Source organism: Agelaius tricolor, unplaced genomic scaffold (assembly GCF_023055355.1).
Source record: "Agelaius tricolor isolate 1412-34295 unplaced genomic scaffold, bAgeTri1.0.p SCAF_7, whole genome shotgun sequence".
Lineage (NCBI taxonomy): Eukaryota > Metazoa > Chordata > Aves > Passeriformes > Icteridae > Agelaius > Agelaius tricolor.
Genome location: NW_027269267.1, coordinates 23,471,773 through 23,495,734, shown reverse-complemented (window position 1 = coordinate 23,495,734; position 23,962 = coordinate 23,471,773).

The window sequence follows — 23,962 nt, the reverse complement described above, 5'->3', positions numbered from 1 at the left end:
AAAGGAGCTGCAGTTTATCATTTTACGTTTTAGAAGAAAAATGAACCAGCGTCCTCCTATCAAACACAGATGTGGGACTTCTTTTATTCTTTCCTACTATGTTGAAATACCCTTTAGCATAATTTAAAGTAACACAGGGAATTACACATTTCTGAATCTGTAGTTAAAACATGGCCTTTCCAAAAAAATACTATCTAGAGGTATTGAACAAACCATTTTCCTGATGGTTGTAATCTGTGGATGTAATAATGTTAGCTGTATTCTACTACTACACCCGACAGAGTGGCCAAAATTATGTGTAATATCTTGATTTTCTTTTTTTTATTTCTAATTACATGATTTTATTGGAATTGTGAGAAGGAGAGAAAAATGTGAAACTTTATTATTATTATTATTATTATTATTATTATTATTATTATTATTGCTGTATATATTGTGTAGTGAGTATAAATAATTGCTCAAGAATTGTCCTTTAAGTATGAATGAGTAATGGCAACACTTCATTTCATAAAGATTTCAGTGAGGGCATTATTTTCATGCAGGTTACCACAAAGTAAATATCCATAATAAAAACAAAAGTTTATTTATTATCCATTAATCTCATATATTTTAAACCACTGTTGCTTCTTTCTCTTTTTTGTTTGGTGTTGCCAAGTTCCAAACCTTTTATCCTTCCATTCTTTTACCAAATGATCTCATTTGAAAAAAAGGAAAAGAAAGAACAAAAGAAATAAGTGTAGTAAAGTTTTCTGGCTTTTGAGCCAGATCCAGTAAAGAATGGTGGTTCCTAAATGTTTTCTGAAATGGAATCAAGATTCACAAGCTGTTGTTGTAAGACAGAGGGTGAGTTAGAACCTTCAGAGTAATAAATCAAAACCACTCAAATGGTGAAACAGCAGTATTTCCAGTTATTTAGACACAAAATTTCAAACTCCACTTCCTTTTATAACTTATTTTTTCTTACCAGGTCTGGATGTTCTGTCCAGCAGAAACACAGAGAATAAAATATCTCCAGGAGTGGCTGCCTGAAAAGATTAGGGCTTTTGTGGGTGTTGTTCATTTTTAGTTTGTTGGGGGTTTGGGTTTTTTTGTTTGTTTGTTTGTTTTTGGTTTTTTTTGTTTTGTTTTGTTTTTTGTTTTTGTTTTTTTTTTTTTTTTTTGGTAGGGTTTCTTTTTTAGTTGGTTTTTTTCCCTAAATTTTCTTTTTCCTTTTTATTTCCCCCCCCCCCCACCCCTAAATTGCCCAGGGCCGAATCTTCTTTCTATAGTTTGAAATCTGGTCACTAGGGTACTCCTCCAGCAGGTAGCAGAAATGTGTTATCATTCCTTTCTACAAGGAGAAGAACGAACTTTGCCTTCCCCCTTCTCTGAAAGTTTTCTGCCAGCAAACCACCATTCAAAAGGCAGTTCCAGCATCTCCAGCTTCAGTTGGCTTAGCTTTCAAGGAAAGAAAAACCAAATACAACAACACAAAAGATCTGGATAAAGTCATTCCAGGTCTCTTTCTACTTTAACAAAGAGGTACCCTGTGATACCTCTGGAGAAGTGCAGAGAGTAAAGGTACAGAATAGAAAGATTCTCAGGCCCAATCCTCTTTGGAATTTTCTCTTGACTGTTTTTCTGACCTAGTCCTCAACATTGTGGCTGTTGCTATTCTTTGTGTGGGTGACTAAATAATTCCAGATAGGAGACTGAAGCATCCAAGGCCCCAGATGGACACTGAAGAACAGCAGAGTCTCCCACACGCCTACATCTTTTTTATCACGTCACTCTCCATCCTTCTGGCTTCTTGCACTCAGCTCTGCTCTTCTGGCTTTGGTATTCCTTTCAAGTATTTTATCCATTCCTAACTTGGTTGATAGAAAGTGGTCAGAGGGGAAAGTGAAGAAATTTCTGTTCTTATTACCACATCAGTTTCCAGATAATTTTCTCTGAAACTACACTTAAGCAGGCATAAGGATAAACATAAAAATCTGAACAATTTGATTCTGTTTAGTCTCATAACACTGGTAAAAAGCCTTTCAAGAACCTAAAATCTAAACAGTTTTTGAGAACTGTGTCTGAGGTTGTCCACAAGACTTTTATGTGTAACAGTTTTTCCCATTTCTTATGAATTAAATACCGAGTTTTATGATGAATTGGTCCTATTTTCCATCTTTCTAAATCTTTTTCTAAATCTGTTTTACCTAATTTTCACCTTGAAGGTTAAATTTTTTTCAAACAACTTTTTTTTTTTTTGTCAGAAGAGTTGATGACAGATTTTCATATTAACCTGATTTATTCAGTAGGGTGAGGGGAAAGAAAATAATATTCTTTGCACATGATACAATTCTTTCCCTCCTTTTTCCTTCAAATAACCCTCTGGGTAAAATGGTCCAGAGTTGTAAAATGAAATTTGGTCTAAGAATAATTCTCACTAATATGTAGCCTTTTATTTGTTGTCTACAAAATAAGTTTATCACACTTAGGAAATAGTATCCTCATTACTTAAAACAGAATGATTCATATATCCTCACAATATCTGTTGAGTTTTGTGGTTTCTTTTTTATTATTATTTTTACTGTAAACATCACAGAATGAAATGTCTTCTTCATTACAGAGAATTTTTTACAGAGAATAATGGTTCTGTGAGCATATTATATCATAAAGTTAATAAAAGTAGGCCCTTTAGGTATGAAAATTGCTTAAAAAGTAATTTCATTTTGAAAAAATAGTTTTTCTAGGGCTTGTTTTGTTGGTTTTTTCTTCTAAATGCTGCTGAATAGCAACTTTCCAGTGTTTGCATCTTTTCAGATGAAAGTACAGGAATACCCACCTTAATCTGCATTAATTGGGTTCTGAAGGTAAGCTGTTTTCAGTCTACATATATTCTCACCAGAAAAGGTGAAATATTTGAGTCACCTTTACATATCTGTATTGTATGTGTTTACCTCAGAGCTAATTAGTAACTTCATTTTTTAGCCAAGGAAGTAAAATGACACTTTGAAAATAGTTCATTTTATCTCATGGCAGATGTCTAAATCTGAATTCTTTAGGGCAACATTTCTCTCTAGTAAGTTAAAAGGGAGTCTGATTAAGATCAAAAGTAGAGGTTCATGAGACATGTGATGGCTCAAGTCAAATTATATCAACAAATATCTATAAGATTTTTATTAAACAAGGAACTGTATTCTATTCCCAAAGATCAGATAGTTTAAAATCAGATGACTTAAAGTTGAGGCAGTTTAAAAGCCAGCTCCAGAGATTTGCATAAGTTCAAGCTGTACTATTAAAGGTATTCTAGGGTAAACTACACACATGAGAAATGGGACCAAAATTTGGAGATTGTTCAGACTAGCTATAGTGAGTCTATTGATTTAATTAATTGACATTTAGTTTGACAAGAAGTTAGTTATCTTCAGGAAAATGACCATATTTTTAGACAAGTCTTGACTAGCTTTTCTATAGGTTATAGAAAACTATGACTCCAAAATAATCTACTTAAAATCTTGGTAGGCAGCTGAAGGAATGTTTTCCCAGCTCACAAAATAGATTATATATTCTGGTGAATTTGCAAACAGTGCCTTAGGCACCAGCGCCGGTGTGGATCACAGCAGAGCAACACCCGATTATTCTTAGTAATGTTGTCCTAGTCTTTTAGGCAATAGTCCATGGGGTGTAAATAACAAGGAGTTTTAGATGAGACAGCCATGAGAGCTCAGCTGGGTTAGAGCACTGGTCAGCTAGAGTGAGATAACATGCAGGACACTGACTGGCTGGTGGAGTAGGAAGTTGTAGGGGGCGATGTTCAAGGGAAATATTGCATGGAGCAGGCAATGGGCAGCCTGATCTCTCATTTCTCATGCCCTTTTAAACAAAATCTCTATATACTTTAAGTCATATTTCTAATAGCAGCACAGAATTCAAGTGTTCTACATTATTGCAATCATAGGGTAGCAAGGGATGAGGGGTGTCCTTGCTTGCATATCTAATACATTTAGGCTAAAAACATCTTTGAGACAATAAAGTGACTTGAGATATGTACTTTACTGAAGTACTAACCGCTAGAGAAAAGCGTTTGACTGTTATAAGAGTCTTGAAGGTGGGATGATTTTCAGTCAGCCCTGAAGATTTCCTGCTCTGAATAGACTCATTAGTAGATGTTTGAATGCTGAGGGAAAAATCTGTCTGTCCCAGGGACTTCTGAAAGTTATTACTGCTGCAGAACTGAGTAAACTGAGCACAGATTAAATACATGTAAATAGTCAGGAATGGACACATAGGATGGTCTGTGGCAGTATTTAAGATATATTAATTGGGGTATGAAGTATTTGGGATGTGGTTGCAAGTATTTTAAGCCAGACAGCAAAACAGATCCTGCATAATCTGGAGCAGTAACAGTTGAAATGGTCCAGCTGGTTAAAAGAACTCACCAGAGCAGCAGTTCAGCAAGTCTTGTCACCTAGTTAACATTCTTTCATGTCAATGTGTAATGGAGACTGCCACCAACACCAGCAAGACAGTAAATGACAACCCTGTTTCAGAGATTTCAATCACCACAAATTCTACCTTTTGTAAAACACACAATAAATCAGTGTTATATGAAACACCCAATCCACGTCTAGCTCTGCAACACTATCTCATTCTAGTACATGAACTCAAAAGCTTTGGCCCCACCCTGAAGTGAGTGAAGAGCTGCCATAGCTTCACAGGTGGTAAATGATTCTAGGATGTCCATGGCAGAATTTGCCTCCAAAAACTGTTCCTGGCATGTGACCCCCACCCCCAATTTTGCTTACAGCACTGTATCCCTTACTAATGGCAACAACAACTTCCCAGCCCTTGTCTTCATCACACTATCATGCCTTTACCACAAAGCCAGCATCTACTGTATACTTTGGTTGAAATTATGCCAAATTCATGTATCAAAGCTTCTCATAAAAGATTTTACATTCTTCAGCTGTCTCCCCTGAATTCATTTTCAAACTAATACTGCATTCTAAATATATTGCACAGTTTGACCCTAGATTATGAAGACAAAGCCAAAATGTACTTTAGCCCATATAATACACATTGGAAGCATTCCTAAAATTCCCATTACAAAATATAAATAGAGACATGCTGTTTAGTCAGCTTTTACTGTTTGAGAACCACAGAATTTGAATGACAATTCACTGGCAGGAACTGCATTTGGTGTTGTTTGTCTGTGGCAACCTTTCATAATGTTTTTATAGAGCGGGCGCCTAATCTGCTTAGCCTGATCCAGACTGTAAATTTGCTTCTTGATTGAATTCTGGGTTTAGAGCTGATGACAATCTGGGATCATGAACATCATAACATAGCTGCCAAGAACTGATGGGCTACATGGAGATATGAGAAGAGTGAGGACAAGCAAAGATATGTGAATTAGTGACATCATACCCCAAGAAACAGAGAGGGGAAGTAAGCTTCATGAAAGAATGATTCAAATCAAGAGCACTTAAGGTTCGGAAGTGACTGCTGTGCTGACCCATCCTTCTAATGTTTTATTTAAATTCAGGCAATTCGTGGTATGTGCCTAGTTACAGGGAAGGATTTTTGAGCCCAGATTGACAAATAACTGTTTCACATAATCATATTTTCAATTGCAGCTGGTATCTAAGGTGAATCAAAGAGAAATTAGAGAAGATGATACTTCTCTTCTTCTCACTTCAATATGTGTGAAGATCCTGTTTTAAAAAATACAAAATACTTCAATCCTGCTGACGTAAAATAAATTTAAAAGTAGTGAATGGTTCCAGTGTTAATTTCTATTTTCTATTTTTATTATTTTTCTGTTGAATTTTTCCCAACGTTAATTTTATTAGATTAACTAACACTTTTAGATAAATAATTAAATTATTTAAATTTAGACTGGTCCTAGCCATAGAAAAAACAGCAAGTGACACTTTTCCAAACTTTGCCATTAATCTAACTAGTCAACAAGTTATGTTTTAATCATCACCTAACATACATGTTAGCTATATGTAGCTGAATGTATCTATTCTGCTATAGTGAAGACAATAAAACAAAAGAAATTATGTGTTTGAGTTCCTGAAAGCAGTATATTACTGTTTCTTAGTCTCAAGGATTAAGCAATCCTTGTGATTTCTTAACATGAAGGTGGGAAGCAATGCCAAGTGTTGCAGCACTGCAGTAATTTCAGAGCAAAATGAACAAATAAGCAATCATCCAATTCCTAGAGAGATAAAATGTTAGAGAAGAGATAAGTCCTCGTAAAAAGTCCCTCTCCAGCTTTCTTGTAGACCCCTTCAGGTACTGGAAGGTGCTGTAAATTCTTCCTAGCGTTTCTTCTCTGTCTGCATAACCCCGACTCTCTCAGCCTGACTTCACAGAGGGGGGGTTCCGGCCCTCTGATCATCCTCATGGCCCTCCTCTGCACTCACTCCAGCAGGTCCCTGTCCTTCTCACTGTGGGGCCCCAGGGGTGAACACCGTGCTCCTGCTGGGGTCTCACAGGAGTGGAGAGAGACAGCCTCCTTGGCATGCTGCCCGTGCCTCTTGATTCAGGATAAAATCAGCTTTCTGAGCTGCAAGCCCACAGTACAAGGAAGGACCAAACATTTGGTCATTCTCTTTCAGAAAGTCAAATAAATACATAAATAAAATACACAACCCTGGAATTTGCAATACTCACAATTATATCTCTTTATATTATAGCTCACATAAAGCTTTAGTAGAATAAGAGGGAAATGTTGCTTTATCAGACTTAAACAAGTCAGAAAACTATTATTTAACCAGTTTTAGTTTATTTGACTAACCTTATTTCACCTAGTTGTTTTGTCTCTCTTCAATAATTTTTTCTGTGACAGCAAGTTTCTATACCAAATTCACTATGCTGAATCATAGGGTGTGGATTTTTAATCAGAGGATTGATATTTCATGCACAAGTCCATGAGTGCATTAACAGAGTATTTAAAAGACTATATTAGTTTTGGCGTTGTTGTCTTGAAGCATTTTGACAAATTAGTCTCATTTCTGCACTTTTTGAGTAATGACAAGGGTTTAATTTTTTGAGTTTATACCTCAGTAATTTTGCATCCCATTGAAGAAATGCTGTCTTGAGTGAGGACTCTAGAAAACATATAAATCATAGAATGTTAAAAAAATGCACAAGTACATCCATTGATAATGGTATTTTGTGTTTTGCTTTACCAGGAACTAGAATATTTATGTCTCAGGTCTACTGTTTGCAGATTTATAAGGCTGACACTGGATGTTAGCAATGACAAGCATGTTAAGGTTTTAATTTCCTACTGTTTTAGTTTTGTCTTTCTTCTACTTCTGAGAAATATTGTTTTCCTTTTTGTTGTTTTTTTTTAAGATGAAGAAAAAAGCATAACAGCATCCTTTTTTCTATTCATAAATCCATTTAGTTGATGCTCCAAAACTGGTCCATTATTATGCATGCAGAGGGAGTCAATTACCTAAATTATATTAGCTACCAGAGAAAGAAGCTATTTTTATTTTGAATTTTCCATAGATTAAATAATCATTTATTTACATACATATAAATCAAGTTTTTAAGCTAGGTCTGTTCTTATCAGGACTTTTTTCTTTCATATTGCTTAATTTAACTAACTTTTGACAGTGATGCCTAAAGAGCTTGAAATATAACAATATAGTCCTTTTCCCAGAATGTCTTTTCATAGACACATCAAAAACTGAAAAAGACAACTTCTTTTTCCCTGCTTGAAATTTCTCTTTTCCGTAGTTTCTTTATTCAATCTCCTTTCCTCTCATCCTTAGTGCATGGAAAACCTACAACCTGGGGAATTAATGCTGCCTAAAACTTTATCCATATTTGGCTGCAATCAAATTTGTTTTATCATATTTTGTTTAACAGCACTGCACTCCGTGTTCATACGTGTCCTTCCAAAGGTCCCTGAAGCCTTTTTTTTAAGCAGCTTGAATCTATTTTCATGAGTGGGGGCTAAGATCATTTTCACAAGGTCAGATGTCAGAGACTGTTTGTATGCATTTTATAAAGTAATTGATGTTATATCATACTTATGCTCCTTGAGATAACCTGTGGTTATATCTCCTCATAGTGGTTGCAGCTACTGCATGTGCAGAGGCAGAAGGTAGATGGCCTTTGGGAGCAGGAGAACACAGCACTGTTCAGAAAATGGTACTGAAGAGGACATAGGGCAAAGAGTGCCTTTACTTTGAAGGCTTATCCATGATGACTTAAGTTAGCCTGAAATGAAAAAAAAAAATTGCGAAAGATCAGTAACTATGATTGACTTAGAACCATAGATATGATGACTGGTCTAGTAACCCAACTTGCTTATTAGACCTGGTTTTGCCCCAGTGTATGGATTTTAATTGAAGCCTGGTGAAAGAAATATAACTAACACAATTGACCTTTTCTATTTTTTAAGCCATAATCTTTTAAAAACAGATGTTAGATAATTTCAAAATAGATAGGTGAAGGCTTTCTCTATTGTTTTATACTAATCTATAACCATAACACTTATTTATGGCCCTACCAATATTACATCGTACAGTATGTAGAGGTGCATGGACAGAATATCAGTGTAATTTTGAATGGGCTTTTAGGTTATCCTTATGGAATCTCATCCAATCACCTGCCTAATGAGGCTGATCACTTCACTCAGCTGAAATGGATAAGATAGGTAGGCTATTTACCTTTCTCTCTTCTTTTTTTTCCCAATTAAAAAAAACCAAACTGATACTTTGCATATATTCTTCAAATTTTGATTTGTAGATCTAATATGCACTTATATTACTCAACATATATATTTTTAAATTGGGGTGCAATTTTTTCCTACACTTATAAGCAGCACCCCATTTTTCCAACCTTTTTCCCAGTTCATTAGGAGTCCTCTAAATTTCTTATTCCTCCAAAACCCTGGCAATTTTCTTCAGTTTTGTACACCTGAAAATTTAATAAATAAGCTATTACCTGCATTATCAGGTCAACCCTGATGATGCTGTCTAGCTGCTGATACAGGTTCTCAGTTTAGTCATCGATTCTTTGTGCCAAGTGAAACAGTGGTGCTATTATCTTTTTGGAAACATTTTTACATGTACAACTGCTTTCCACCAGATGATGTTTTCTGAACTTCAGTTAGAGAATGTCATATGAGACAGCATCAAAAAATGCACCAGCGTCCAGACATGACATCTTTTTTGTCTCTTGCCACAAGGCTGTTCCTGTGTCACGGGAGGATATTAGATTGGTTTGACACAGTTTGTTGTTGACAATTTCATGATGGCTGGAGGTGTTATGTACCCTTGTGTAGGGCATTGCCATAAAATAAGAGGATGGTAAGTACAAAGGGAAAAAACATTATCTGAGTTATGTATGGGATATTTCTTTTCTTCTTCCAAATTTAGGATTTATATTGATTTTCAATTTTTTTGGTCTCCCTGAACCCTGTGATTTTCTTTGCCCTTTTGGCATACAGATTTCCAGTTTAAAAACAGTTGGAATAGCATCTTGATTGCAGGAAAAATGGAAATATACAACCTTAAAATGAACATCAACTATTTCTCATTGGTCAGTTGCATCTGATGCCACAGAGAGACCAGTGCTTAAATAAGTGGAAAATTGACACTCTAGGGAAGAGATTCCACTACCATGGAAAATGAAACTTCAGATTTTGGTAGGTTTGCTGAATGATGTGCAAAATAGTGTGCAGAGATGTGATTCAGAGTACTCTTTGCAAGAACATTTTCATCTGGAAAGCTTGGATATCCATATCTTACAGATATTTCCTACAGAAAAATCACATTTAACTTAAGCTGCTTAAGCTGATATAGAGCTTACCCCTTCACTTAACATGCTGCAAACCCTTTTCAAGAACACGATATACAATGCAAGCAAAAAGTATAAGAAAACAGGAAAGGGGAAAATAAGTCTTAGACATATTTAAAATGCTTCAAACAATATAATTAATCTTTTATTGCAAAGATATAAGTCTGAAAATTAATATGACGAAAAATTAATACATACATACATAATGTATGATGAAGATAAACTACATGTATTGGAACATTAAATGTGATTTTAAAGGGCTTTGATTTTTATGTTGAATATGAAATAATTATTAAAAGTATGCATATTATAACTCCTTAAAATAAATTATCTCATTAGGACTTATATCTATTTTATAGGAATTATAATTGTTCTATTATGTTGAAATATGGGGAGCCATGACTGGAATGTGAAAAAAAAAACTAGTAAAGTATACAACTTTTTGAGCTCCGGCTACTTCTCAGATAGTAATGCTACATTTATCACACGAAATCCAGATTAAAGCTATCATTTTATGACCTTTAAAATTTAGAAGACTACAATACAGAAGATGAATTAACCTGCTTTTCATGCAGAAAAGGTATTATGACTAAGAGTAAGACACAAGTCTTTCCTGAAAAATACTTGGCTTGCAGTAATACATGAAATATGTCAGTGTTCTTTCCCTGTAAGCAGCATCCCCTGCTTACTTAAGCAATCATTTTGTTTCTCCTCAGACCTGCTCTACTTAAACATAATTGAGAACCATTTTGGCTGTTAGCAAGATTTGCTAGGGCATGTTTGCTTGGCTGCACAACCAAAATTTCCTGTGTGCAAATTTTATTAAACACCATGATGTGTCAACGGTTTATTTATTTTCACAACTCAAAAGAAGCAAATACCAATATGTAACATATTATGAGCAAGACCATATTTTCTCATCCTTACTGAAAATATTTTTCTTGGTTATTTTTGTTGTTGTTTCTGTGGTTTTTAGTAAAGTTTGCATATTCTGTGGGTCTCAATATGGGACCTCTATCTAAAGCTCACTCAGTAGCTGTGGTTCTCACTGGCCTTGGCTCTGACATTTATCACTCTTAAAGCAAATTTATCCCATTTATTCCCTCATTTTAAGTGCTTTTTTCTTTTAAAGCAATTACCTCAGCTTTTATTGTGATTGGCTTTTCTCATATATTAACATCATCAATCATTACAAATGTTAAAAGGTGATTTTCTTGTCTTTAATAAATGCTAAATTGTGAGTGTGGACAAAGATGTACCTAAGTTCCAAGACAAAGATAGTAACTTCATAAATTTTCTGGAGAACTTTAGAAAGTCAAGTAAGTTTTTGAAATGTGAATATTTTTGTGGACCTAGGAAAAGGTTTTTAAAACAGAACACTGGTATAATTGCATAGAAATGTAATTGAATGACTCAGCATGATATTAGCCTGGGTGAGATAGATTTTAAATACTTTTCCTTGTAAAAAATTTTCTAAAAACATTTATTTTAGAGATTAAATCAAAACTGATGGCAACATAGAAGCCTCATCAAGGTGATTTTAAACTAAAATTGGTCTCCTGTCTTCATAGTAGACGAACTTCTTCACAATGTAATTTCAGATTGAAAGGCAAACAGAAAACAGCTCTGGAAGAGGAGCAGAAATGCTCCACATTGACCCATCAAATTAAGGCCACAGACATGCTGCATCAGAAATTCCATTTGTTGTTCAAAGTGAAATTTGAAATTTTAGATATCATTAATCACTTACAAATTGCTAATAAAACTTCATGTTAGGAAGAAGCCACTTTTGTCAACTATACTATGCAAGCCATTGGTGTCTTGACAGATTTTTCTAGCTGGATTCAAGGATTCAGTCATGACTAAGATTAGCACTTACCTCAATGCCTATTGCTCTGTGTGGCAATTGACTGCTATTTAGCCTTGCTGATTTATACACGAACATGAAAAAGCACATTACCTCTACTTAGCTACTTGGTGTCATGTCATTTCAGACTCCCTAGAGATCTTGGGTGAGGGTGGTGGCTGGGCTTGCAGAGCCACTTGATACATTGAAAAGTTTGAGAAACAGGTACTGTTCACAGATAAATGGAAGCTGGAACAGCAGGAATCATTGCTCATGGAGGAGAGGTATTTTCACCAAATTAAGACAACAATAATCCTTGAAGGAAAGTACTTGAAAGGGTAGAATCAAAGGGTTTAAGAGAAACAAAGGCAGATTTTGTCTGTTTGTTTAAAAACCACAAGATAGCAATTTCATATGGAAAAATAATTTTATTTCAGTAAGAGTAGATGTATGGGGAAGTGTCCTAGACACAGAAAAGGGAAAATATCTACTCCATGTTTGTGAAAAAGATGTTCTCCAAGGTACATGTTGAAAGAAACAATATAAGAGTAGAGATTTTATACTCTTTCTCTTTTTTAGAATCCTTATTGGTATTTTTCTGAAGAGGGAGAAATACTCAGTCTCCATTTCCTTTCCTTATCATAAATACCTAAATTTCCTACAATTTAGGACTATGCACTTAGATGGTCCAGTACTGAAGGGATGTATTTCAAAATGAAGGTCAATTTATGTTGCCTAAGAAAATCCCCTACATCTTTAAAATTTTAGCATAAGTACTTTAGCACTTTAGAAAAATTTGCCTTTTTTGCAAATATTAGCATAAAGTTTCCTCTGTACTAGTTTTAAAATTTCTAGGCCTTTTATTGTGATCATATGTAATGTCAATAAACTTTTTATTATTAATTTATGTAAACAATCACCAAAATGTTTGAGGCTGGAAGGCCCATCTGGAGAATGTTTTGTCCAACCTCCTGCTCAGAGCAGGGGCAGCTAGAGCAGGTAGCTCTTCTAGAAGGTAGGTGAAATCTTTACTTTCCCCATCAAGGTTTATGCACATGAATAATATCCCCCTGAGCTTTCACTTCTCTGAGTGGAAATCTCCAGCTCTCTCAGCCTCTCCTCATACGTCAGATAGTCCAGTCCTTTACTCTGTGTCTCTTCATTGTATTCACTTCATTATGTCCATGTTTTTATCATACTGAATGATGGGGCATTTTTTCCTTTTGCATCAAGCAGATAGTTGAGGAAGAGAAATATGACAGAAGAAAGAGTACAGCTGCCAGAAGTGACAGGTTTAACAGAGCAAAGACTTCTATTGGCTTACAGCAGTATTATGGCAGGACTGCAGCTATACTAAGGTGTTGAAAATAGGTAACAGCATCTAGAGAGAACTTGTAATACACTGTAAAAGAGGACAAATATTTTTTGTGTATTTAAAATGCCTGGGTGTTTCTCTATTAGTTTAATATCACAAAAAAGAAATGCATTTGTTACTGAGCAAATATCAAGACAAGCAAAAAGACAAAACAGTAGTTCTTAGTGAGAAAATGACATTTGATGTATAATGTGAAAACCAACTCTTGTCAGTTTTTCCCTCTTGACTTCTTAACTGAAATTTATCTTCTTTGCATCAATCACTGCATGTATCTTACAAATATCTTGTCTGCAACAAATAAATATCTTTATGCAAAGCTTTCAAAATTTAAGTTGCACCAGCTTTTGTCTCTTACTGACTTATTCTGCAGATGGGAAAACCATAATTATAGCACACAATATTAAGCTATTTAACAGAGTTGTTCTGACCTTAATTTTCTGTCTGCCAGCACAATGGACTTTAGGGAGAAACAAAAATAATGGTTAGACTAGCAGCTTCTGGCCTCTGCAGTTCAGTATCTTTTACAGATTATTAGTCATGCACAGTAGACAAAATAACAAAGGCAAGTGGAACTTTAGATACAATCCACTTTGATCTTCCCCAAAATGATATATCTATATATACACTTACATGTAACATATTTAAAATAGACTTTCCCCTCTCCTTTTCCCTTTCTTCTTTTCTTTTCTTTTCTTTTCTTTTCTTTTCTTTTCTTTTCTTTTCTTTTCTTTTCTTTTCTTTTCTTTTCTTTTCTTTTCTTTTCTTTTCTTTTCTTTTTCCTTTTCTTTTCTTTTCTTCTTTTCTCTTCTTTTCTTTTCTCTTTTCCTTTTCTCATTATCATTTTATACTAAGTAGAACCAGTAAGCACACAATAAGTCTATGACCTTGCCATTCATTCTATAGAGAGCAGATGAAATGACACACAGGATTCCCTTAAGTGTCCTAATATGAATTTACTAGGAAAGGATGAGAGACTCTGTCCCATGCTAGAACAAAAGCACCCAAGTCCTCCTGTCTTAGACTGCCTTTTTGTTTTACTATAACATGTTCCATCACATTTTCTGACACCCTGTCTAGAACTCTTCTATTTTGCTAGAAACATGAAATGTAGCAATAAAAATTCTTAATTAAACAAACATGTCAGATTAGTACGGCAAACATGGAAAATTAATGAAATACTGACATTCTGCACAGAAATGTTATTTCAATGTTTGAAAAAATCTCAGCCATATCTAGTTAGGGAAAAGCTCACTGTTTCAAATTGCACCAGTATTTTAAGCACTATTTTAAATTCAGAGAAGTAGAAGTAAATGAAAAATTAAATCTCATGCATCTAGGACTCTCTCAGTGCATTGCATTAGGGCAGCTGTGTTTACAGTCAGATATCACCCTAATTGTATAAGGACACAGATGAAGGAAGAAACAAAAATAACTGAGTAAGATTGAATACAAGCTTTTAAAAATTACTATTTTTTTCCACGTGTGCTAGAGGTTTTTCCAGAGCTCCCTCCCTATGCCTGATTATGATCAATATCACTTTGTAACAGAGATAAGAGAAATCACACCAAACTTCCAATAAAATATGTGAGATTAATTGGGAAAATATTTTTTCTATATTATTTCTGTAAGTGTCAGAAGCTGTCACGATGTTAGGCAGTTTAGATTTTAAGTCTTTACACTTGAGTCTCAGCATCATGAAAACTTTTCCATTCAATTTTCCTGTGAATGTCTTCCCAGAAGAATAATAGCTTTAGTGGGATCTCTGTCTCTCTTGCAAACCTTACCTTTGTCTAGAAATACAGCAAAATTCTGATTTTGTATATCCATACTTCAAAAAAAAAATCACTTAAGAGGTTCTTCGAGACAACTTTATGTTTAATTTTCATGAAACATGAACTTTTTCTGATACATTTGTTTAAACTTAAATAGCACTTTTAAATTCAGTGCATATATAAATTGATTAGGGGTTAAATTTTATCGACTGCCACTTGTACCTTATGAGGATTTTCTAAAAATTGATTGGATTTTTTTTATTGAATGCCAATTTCTATGATCTTTTCCTGTTTCAGATAATTGAAAGACATGGTATCAGTTTCCAAAGAAAAGGAAAAAAGCTCTGAAGCCTTTCCTGACTTGCCAGAGCTCTCTACTTAGTGAGAGGAATGAAAACATTTATGCTATCTCAACAGATTAGGTTGGTACCAGGAGCTATTTATGTTCAATTATACTGCCTGATTTATTTAGTGAGTGGGCAGATTTTGGTAATTTGCTTAATAACATAGTAGAATGATATTTATTTCACAACATAATTAAAAAGGTTGAATTGTAATATAATAAAATACTCACTGTGTGCGAGTAATAACATTATGCAATTACAGATTTCTGCATATTTCTGTGTGTTCAGCTTCATCAGTGTGGAAAAAAGGTCTAGAAGAAAAATATGGACATGAAGAAAACTAGAGTATGAACTTTCAGTGTGTCAGATAATCCTATCTATGAGTTGTGCTTTGTGCAAAGATAAATTCTGAGTAGTTCAACATCACACTTCAAGTCAGTTTTCATAAAGAAAGATAAACTCTCAGGTATTTACATAGAGAAATTCACTGAGTTTAAAAATAAATTCTGAACATTTAAAAAGTTATTTTTAATTTATCCCCTGTATGTTTTATTTTTAAAAGGAAACTTTTGCAACCATATCTAGTATCATCAATTATCTAGCACATATATAAGACCTATAGCCTGTGATGCAGTATGCGAGTTCTCATTCAAGCTTACTACAGTAACTACAGTAGCCTAAAAATGACTAGGCTGTATATAAATATATGCCTATACACATGGAGAATAATTTATCAGTATTCCTTTTCTTTTTTTTTTTTTTCTGCAGACACTCAAATTACTTTTCAGTGGAAGCTGTTGCTGAAGGTTGGAACAGACAACTTAGGAACCTTACAAGGTAATTACTGTCTCTTTGCTCTAACTTTTCAGAAAATGCTTCACTTTAGTAATACATCTAGCTACTTTCAGCAAAGTTACAGTTTCTTTTTCTGTTCCATTCAGTTTCATATATCATCTCAGATCAGCATGGAGATACCAATTACCAAGCCCAGGGATAGAATCCTTAGCTATAAGCTATGTCTTTCTGGAAAATTTTCAAGGACCTGCACTACTTGTATTTTAGCTTTGTGTTCAAATATATATTTCTCTTACCTTTGTTTTCTAAAGGAAAATACAACATTTTTATGATTTCAAAGCAATATTTGTCATCTGGGAGTGTACCTAGAAACACATAATTAGAAAAATCTTTCTTAAAGCTCTTTTTCTTTTTTTTGTTTTTATTTTTTTAAGCCAAATGTTAAAAGAAAGCCAGAAGTTATATCTCTGAGCAATTTCTATGTCTTTCTTACCACAAAGGTTGAAAGGAGTTGCTCTTTAAAACAAAGGTATCTGTGCATCATTCTCTTGATTACTTTTGCAGTATGTAGGAGAAAAGGGGCTTAGGGGTCATGGAAGATAAATGGAAAAAATGTGTTAATAGAAATCCATCAATGGCATGTCCAGACAGAGTGGAAGAGACAACTTGCCTATCCCTTGTATATACACTAACAGAAGGACACTTTAAGAATAGGTTGTGAGAAATATTATTTAAAATGAGATTTTTTTTTTCCAGTCATTTATTTAGGCACTAATAAACCATCAATTTTTTCAATATAATTTCTTCATAATTAACTTTAGAAAAAAAAAGAATAGAAAATAATAAAAAAAGGGAAAAAAAGAAAATCCATACTTTTCTTTGGTTTAAGAATGTCCACCTCTGGTCTATGACAGCTGTTTCCTGCATCAAAAAGATGTACTAGTACATATACTAGTATGAATTATTTCATCCTGAATGATACTAAAAATAAACTATTGATGACTTGTGCACTTGTGCGATTTTTTAGATTGCTTTTGTGCAGACTTATCTTTCCCTCTTCTTTTCTCAAAGAGAATTCTCCAACACAAATTCCTAGCAGAGATTTTATCATACCTTTCTAAATGGAAACTCTCAATTTCTGAATATGGATGTAAACTATTTGTAAAAGACAGTTTTCATACCTCTAACAGTTATTGTGGGGTGGGCTTCTGGTTTTTTTTTTGGGTTTTTTTTTTTTTTTTTTTCCTGTTTTAAATTTCCTGGAGTCTGAGATTCATTTGCACAGGGGAAAGATTCACCTGTTTAATTTTAACAGCCTTGCTCTGAGAAATTTTTACAGATGACTGAGGTAGAAAAGTCTACATGCTCCAGTGCATAAGCAACTCTGTAACACTCATATTTTAGATGGAATTTCATCTTTACTGAGTATATGAAAGCTTACAACACTCAGGTAAGGCCAATTTCTTGCCCATACAAATTTAAAGTCTAAAGTAGCCATTAAATGTACTGTCATTAATCTCTTCATTAATAGAATCTTAGAATAGTTTGGGCTGGAAGAGACCTGCAAAGATAAGCTAATCCAGATGCCAAATATATACCAATTTCATATGAACTGAATGATAGTCTTGAAAATTTTATGTAAATTCCCCTGGGTCTGACTTCAAATAAATGTACTTGTTTATTATCATAGTTCATATTTAAGTTATGTGCAGGTCAGAGATGCTGTTTGGAGGGTGAGGTACTTAATGCCTTAGAATTTCATTTATAGTCATTGGTTAAATGTCCTAATTCACTAAGGAGACAAACAATTTCAAGTATACAATGGATTCAGTGGTATTTATAAGTAATCAGGGAGATTTTCTGAGTAATTACAAGAGAAATTATGAAGTAATAGTGCACCCTCAGAAAGGTGAAAATATATATCTATCTGTGCTACAGGTTCCTGACAAATATCATTTCCTAATTCTACCAAAGATTGAACGAATAAATAGAAAAACAATTAAAGGGGTTAAGGGTTTGGAATTTTAGCACCTAGACTGACAAAACAATTATAAATGTTACTGAGGTATTTTTTCCTTCCTGAAATGAAAAAAAAAGATTTCATTAATTAATAAATGAAAGAAGTATTTTTTACATAAAAAAGTAGAAAGAAAAGTGAACTAAAGTGACTGGCACAACCCCAGTGTGGAGTTTCATAACACCAAGAATAAAAACTGCAGAGAAAAAGGAAATGTTCAGTTAAATTTCAAGCTTTCCTTGTCTGGTATTCAACCAGTCACTCTGGAATAACTAGTAGGATATAGAATCATAGAATTGAGTGGAAAGCTAGTCCAGTCCAATGGGCCAGGATGTCTTTCACAAGGTCATAATGCTCAAAGTCCCAGCCATCCTGACTTTGAACAATTGCAAGGATGGCATCCACACCTTCAGCCTACTCCTTTGCCTCACCACCCTCATCATGAAAGTTTTTTTTTTTCCCAGTCTAAACCTAACCAATTTCAGGTCAAAGCAACTGCCCTTGCCCTGGAACTACAGGTCCTAGTAAATGGGTCCTATCCTTTTTTTAAGGCCCTTTGAGTATTGAAAGGCTGAAAGAGGGTCTTCTCAGGATTTTCTCTTCTTCCAGACTGAGCAACTCCAACTCTGTCAGCCTTTCTTCATGGGATAAGTGTTTCAGTTGTCTGGTTATTTTCATGACCCTCCTCTGGACCTGTATGAAAAGATCCATGTCTTTCATGCCCTGGATGCAATAGTCCAGGTGGAATGTCATGACAGGGGAATCTCCTCCCTGGACCTGCTGACCATCCTTCCTTTGATGAAGCCCAGGATGCAATTTGCTTTCTGAACTGCAAACACAGACTGACAACTCCTGTCTAATTTTGCACCAACAAATATCTCCAAGTCATTCTCTGTTGGGCCACTCTACATTCATCCATTCCTTAGTCTGTCTCAGTACTGGGATTTGCATCCAGCGCAGGCTCATAACCTTGCACTTGGCCCCACCCCTTAAGCTTTTCAAGCTCCCTCTGGATGTCATCCATTCTCTCTAACAAATCTTCTCAGCATGGTGCAATATGAAAACTTGCTGAGGGTGAGCTCAGTTCTACTGTCTATGCCATTGATGGAAATAATCAATAATCTTGGTCCTAGTACAGACCTTACCTTGGGTAAGCACTCATTACTGATTTTCACTTGGACACAGAACTATAATTCTTCTGACTATAATTCTTTGGATATGGCCATCCAGACATTTCCTTATCCATCTAACAGTTCATCCATCAAACTCCTATCTCCTAAATTTAGCAGCAAGAACATTGTGGGGGACCATATCAAATCCCTTACAGATATCCAGGTAGATCACAGCTGGGGTTGTTCACTGATGCAGTCACTCCATCATAGAAGAGCACTAGATTAGGCAGACATGTCTACAATTTATATAATTTACAGCTGAAGAAAAAAAAAGACAGAAAGAAGAATAAATTAGTTTAGGCATCAAACTTCTGCACAATATTCTTCAGAAATAAAGTCTAATTGAATTTTGTGAATTTTTAATGTAAAAAAGGCTAAGGTTTAGGTCTTTTGTTTAATCATGTCTCAAATTTCATTAATAAGTTATATGTTATTAAACATTAACAGAAAAGATTTGTACTTAAATAAATGCAACACATTAACAAAGTGTCTGCTGTGCTGTAATAGAATAGTACACTCACATATTATAATGCTTTAATAAAGGACATGCATGCTTGCAAAGTTTTGGAGTCAAAGCTATGCATAATTCACAATAACTTTAGTTCTCAGCATAAGCTGGTATATATAACTCCCCATTTAAAACCTGTGCATACACAAAAAAATTTAACATGAATGAGGGTAATTTAATGAAACTTGTAGAACAGACAGAAATTGGGAAAATAAACAAGATTTGAAAAGATTTAAAAGCAGTTATATTAAAAATACATATCTACATATCCTCATGATCGAATATATTCATAAGTATTTCAAATCATGTCATCATAAATCATATCATGCCATCCAGACACTGTACTGTGCAATAAAAAGTTAGAAATCGATTAAAAAACAGCCTTAATCATCCAAAATGGACATCAAATTTTTGTCTTTGCAACATGAATACAGGAGATTATTCCTTTATTTTTCAAATCAGACAACTGCAATAGAAAACAGAGTAATATGCTTTTCAATCTCTCCCATGATCCCAAGCGAGTTGACAAATATATTACTTTTCAAACAACCACATCCCATTCCCCCTTCAGTTTTCTTTTTTAAATTTTTAATTATTTTAGTAGATGAAATCAAGCTACTGTGCACATAATTTTATTCTTTTTTAGCTTTTTTTCTAGACTTCATTTGCTCTTTTACCAAACAGTTGGATGTGACAACTGCCCCAGGCTTCAGCTATTATTTTGAAAGTCCCTGAAAGTTTTCTCTTATAGCAACCTATGTATAATTATTTTCAGCCTCAACATATTTAGGAAAAAAAAAGTGAGAAAGCCAAACATTTTGCTTCAGCTCAATTCATTAACATTTCTTTGAGTAAATTGGTATACTTAAGTTTCATTCCTAGTCTGCATGAAAAAAAAAAAAGAAAGTCTTGAAGTCTCTTGTGAAATATACTCTATTTTTTACTTAATTCTAATCAGTGTTTTGAAAGCAAAATCTAGCTGATTGTCTTCTGCAGTTATCTGTATTTAAATTACTTACCCTAAAATGAACCTTCTATCAAATGTCAGAATAAATATGTGTTAAAGACAAATATTTAGTCCATTAAGCTATCCATTCCTTTTCTTCTGTCCATTTCTCTACTTTGGCTTCACACTTCACAGCTTCCAGGGATATGGTGCACATCTTCAGTAAGCGCAGGTTGGATTTATTAGAAAAAATAAGTTATCTCATTTAATACACTTCATGCTATGCACTACATGAGACAGGGAGCATGTGTAGAGATCAAATGATCATTTAGTTTTACCTACCTAGCAGCACACATGGTCAAAGTACTAACAATGTCCTGTTTCTCATGGCCTGATAAAAAATTAGGGAACTCTAGTCTTATATACTTATTGGTTAAATTCTTCTAAGGTTTCATTAAAAGTATGTAATATAATTATTATTTATGATATATATATATTATTTATACATAAATATTATATATAAACAGAAATAAAAATATTATTTTTGCTAAAAAGCTTCACAAGCTCATTCCTTGAATTGTAAGGTAGTTTTTTATTGTTTGCCCCCAGTGGATCTGACTTTAGAAAAGCCTGGACTGCACACTAAAACAATTCTTATTTTGAGCCTGAGAAGTACCTTTGTGCAGCCAAACCTGGCAAAGGTGAGGCTATAGCAGATCTTTCTGAGAAAGATCTTGCACCAAATCCAACACCAGCACTGACCTGGTTGCTAGTTTTCTTTATTGAAATTCTTTTTTTATCCCTGATTTTTGCAGCTGGAATTTGAGTCTTTGAAATTCTTGTCCATGGAAAATGTCAAAGTTGGTTGATTCCTCTTGTGGGCAGCTTTCTATTCAAAAGAACTTTAAATATTAATATTTGCAAATCACTTTTTATTAACTGATGTAAAGATGACCACAAAATTCAGAACATGGCAATGATATCAGAGATGCCCCATTACAGCTGTAGATTCTGGGATTAGAAATTATTAATTTAAAGTGCATGTAGTGAGAAAGCCATGGCTGCTTGGAAACATCCAAGGAACTGTATCCAAAGGTCACATCTCTTCTGCTCTTTATGAGGAGATGTGTTTTTTTCCAGAGTTTGACCTATCCTAAAGGTGGATTTGAGATGCCATGGGCACAGCCTGAGTGCCCAGATTAATGTCTTATCATCAAACTTAAAACTCAGCAAGTCATATTGCAGGCACAAAACTACAGGCACAAACAAACTACAGGCACAAACTACAGGCACAAAATTAGCATGTCTGACAGTTTGCAATTCTACAGAACTTAAATGGAAACTTTTAATGAAATAGAAGTCATTTGTTTCTTAAATTTTCCAGTTTGAAATCTTGGTGCCATATTTGATGTCAATATTCATTGAGAAGAAAAAAATGAAGTGGCTTCATATTTCTCTATATTAGCAAGCATTAGGTGAGTTTAATATCATGGCTGTCATACATATACAATACTATGCCATTTCCTGTGACAAAGGACCATGAAAGACTGAGGAGGCTAGAACAGTAGGATAAAATTATCCCAGGAAATTTTCAGATGAATGGCCATCATTTTTTTCAATACAATTTGCAAGTGTAATTTTAATGTGATTCTTTACCTGCATAGTGGCAGAGGGCAGCAGAGAAAACAGATGTATGAGGAGAAATTAGGACAATGATCTGCTCAGCCTAGTGGCAGAGCTGAGAGATGAAGTAGAAAGACAAAGAAGTATTAGAGATTCTGAAGGAGACATTTTCTGGTGGAGCTGCATTCTATTATGCCTTAGACAGATTCTCTTTATTCCTTTATCAATTGTAAATTGATCACTTTTCCAATATTATGTTTCATTTAGAGAATTGTTTACTGAACTTAGAAAAAATGGAAGGAATTGAAAGAAATAGGTATTTGGGTTTACATATTGAGGCTAAGGAATTTTTGGGGGTTTAGTTTTAGAAGTGAAGTCATTAAAAATACTGATGTATCACAGACCATATTTTAATATACTAAGAACAATCATGTCTTATATTATATGTTAAAATAAGCACAGACCCCCTAATTTTGTTAAAGATGAGAAAAATATATTCCTTTCTCTGTTTTAAGTCCTCTAAAGACCTCCCTGATAAGAGACAAATCCAGTTCCCCTTGGTTCTTCCTCTCCCCACTCTGACTCTGCCACTCTCCTGCCCTTCTATCTGTCTGCCCTGGTTGCTCAGGCAAGAAAATGAGGCTGGAGTAGGAACTGAAGTGTAAATTCAGCTCTGTGGTTTCTCATGCCTGAATTGCTTCTTCCATCTGAACAAGAAGAACCTGCAACTTCATAAAAATATACTAAATTTGAAGTCTTTTCATACAGAGATTCCATCTACACAGAGTTCATACACTGCAATTCAACTCAAAAGTTATAAAAGGAAAATTGAGGCATAACACACAGATAATTTTTTCATTCCTGTAGCATTTTGCCTGAACATTAGAAGCTTACAAGACACCCATAAATATGTAATATACTCATAAAAATACTGTTTTATCAAATTCTGAAATGGAATATTTTCCCCTGCCTAGACCTGAAAGTTCTGTATGAAGGGATTTACTTGGTCAAAATTTTCATGACCTATCTCTGGAAAACAGTTAATTAAACAAAAATCTCCAAAGCAGCAGTTTTCTTGAAACACAAAAAAATGTGCTTGTTTGTTTTTACATTATCCAAATTATTATTTATTATTGTTTTCTACTTCTATACTATTTTAATTTATGAAAATGCTTTACCTCCCACCCTTTGTCTCTGTTAGTTGCAACCTGTATGAAACATGTTCAAAACCTTAGCAAGATATGCCAATTTGTCTCTGTATCTCTGCGAGCCTCTCAGGAACCCTGGGCCAGTCCCGAGTCGGCAGACACCGGGGAGGGCAGCCCCGACACGGCCGACAGCGGGGAGACACTGTCTGTGTGTGCCCCGAGGGTACTGAGGGCACCTGGGCTGGCAGGGAGACACTGTCTGTGTGTGCCCCGAGGGTGCTGAGGGCACCTGGGCTGGGGGGAGACACTGTCTGTGTGTGCCCCGAGGGTATTGAGGGCACCTGGGCTGGCAGGGAGACACTCTCTGTGCCCCGAGGGTACTGAGGGCACCTGGGCTGGGGGCAGACACTCTCTGTGTGTGCCCCGAGGGTACTGAGGGCACCTGGGCTGGGGGGAGACACTGTCTGTGTGTGCCCCGAGGGTACTGAGGGCACCTGGGCTGGGGGGAGACACTGTCTGTGTGTGCCCCGAGGGTGCTGAGGGCACCTGGGCTGGCAGGGAGGCACTGTCTGTGTGTGCCCCGAGGGTACTGAGGGCACCTGGGCTGGGGGGAGA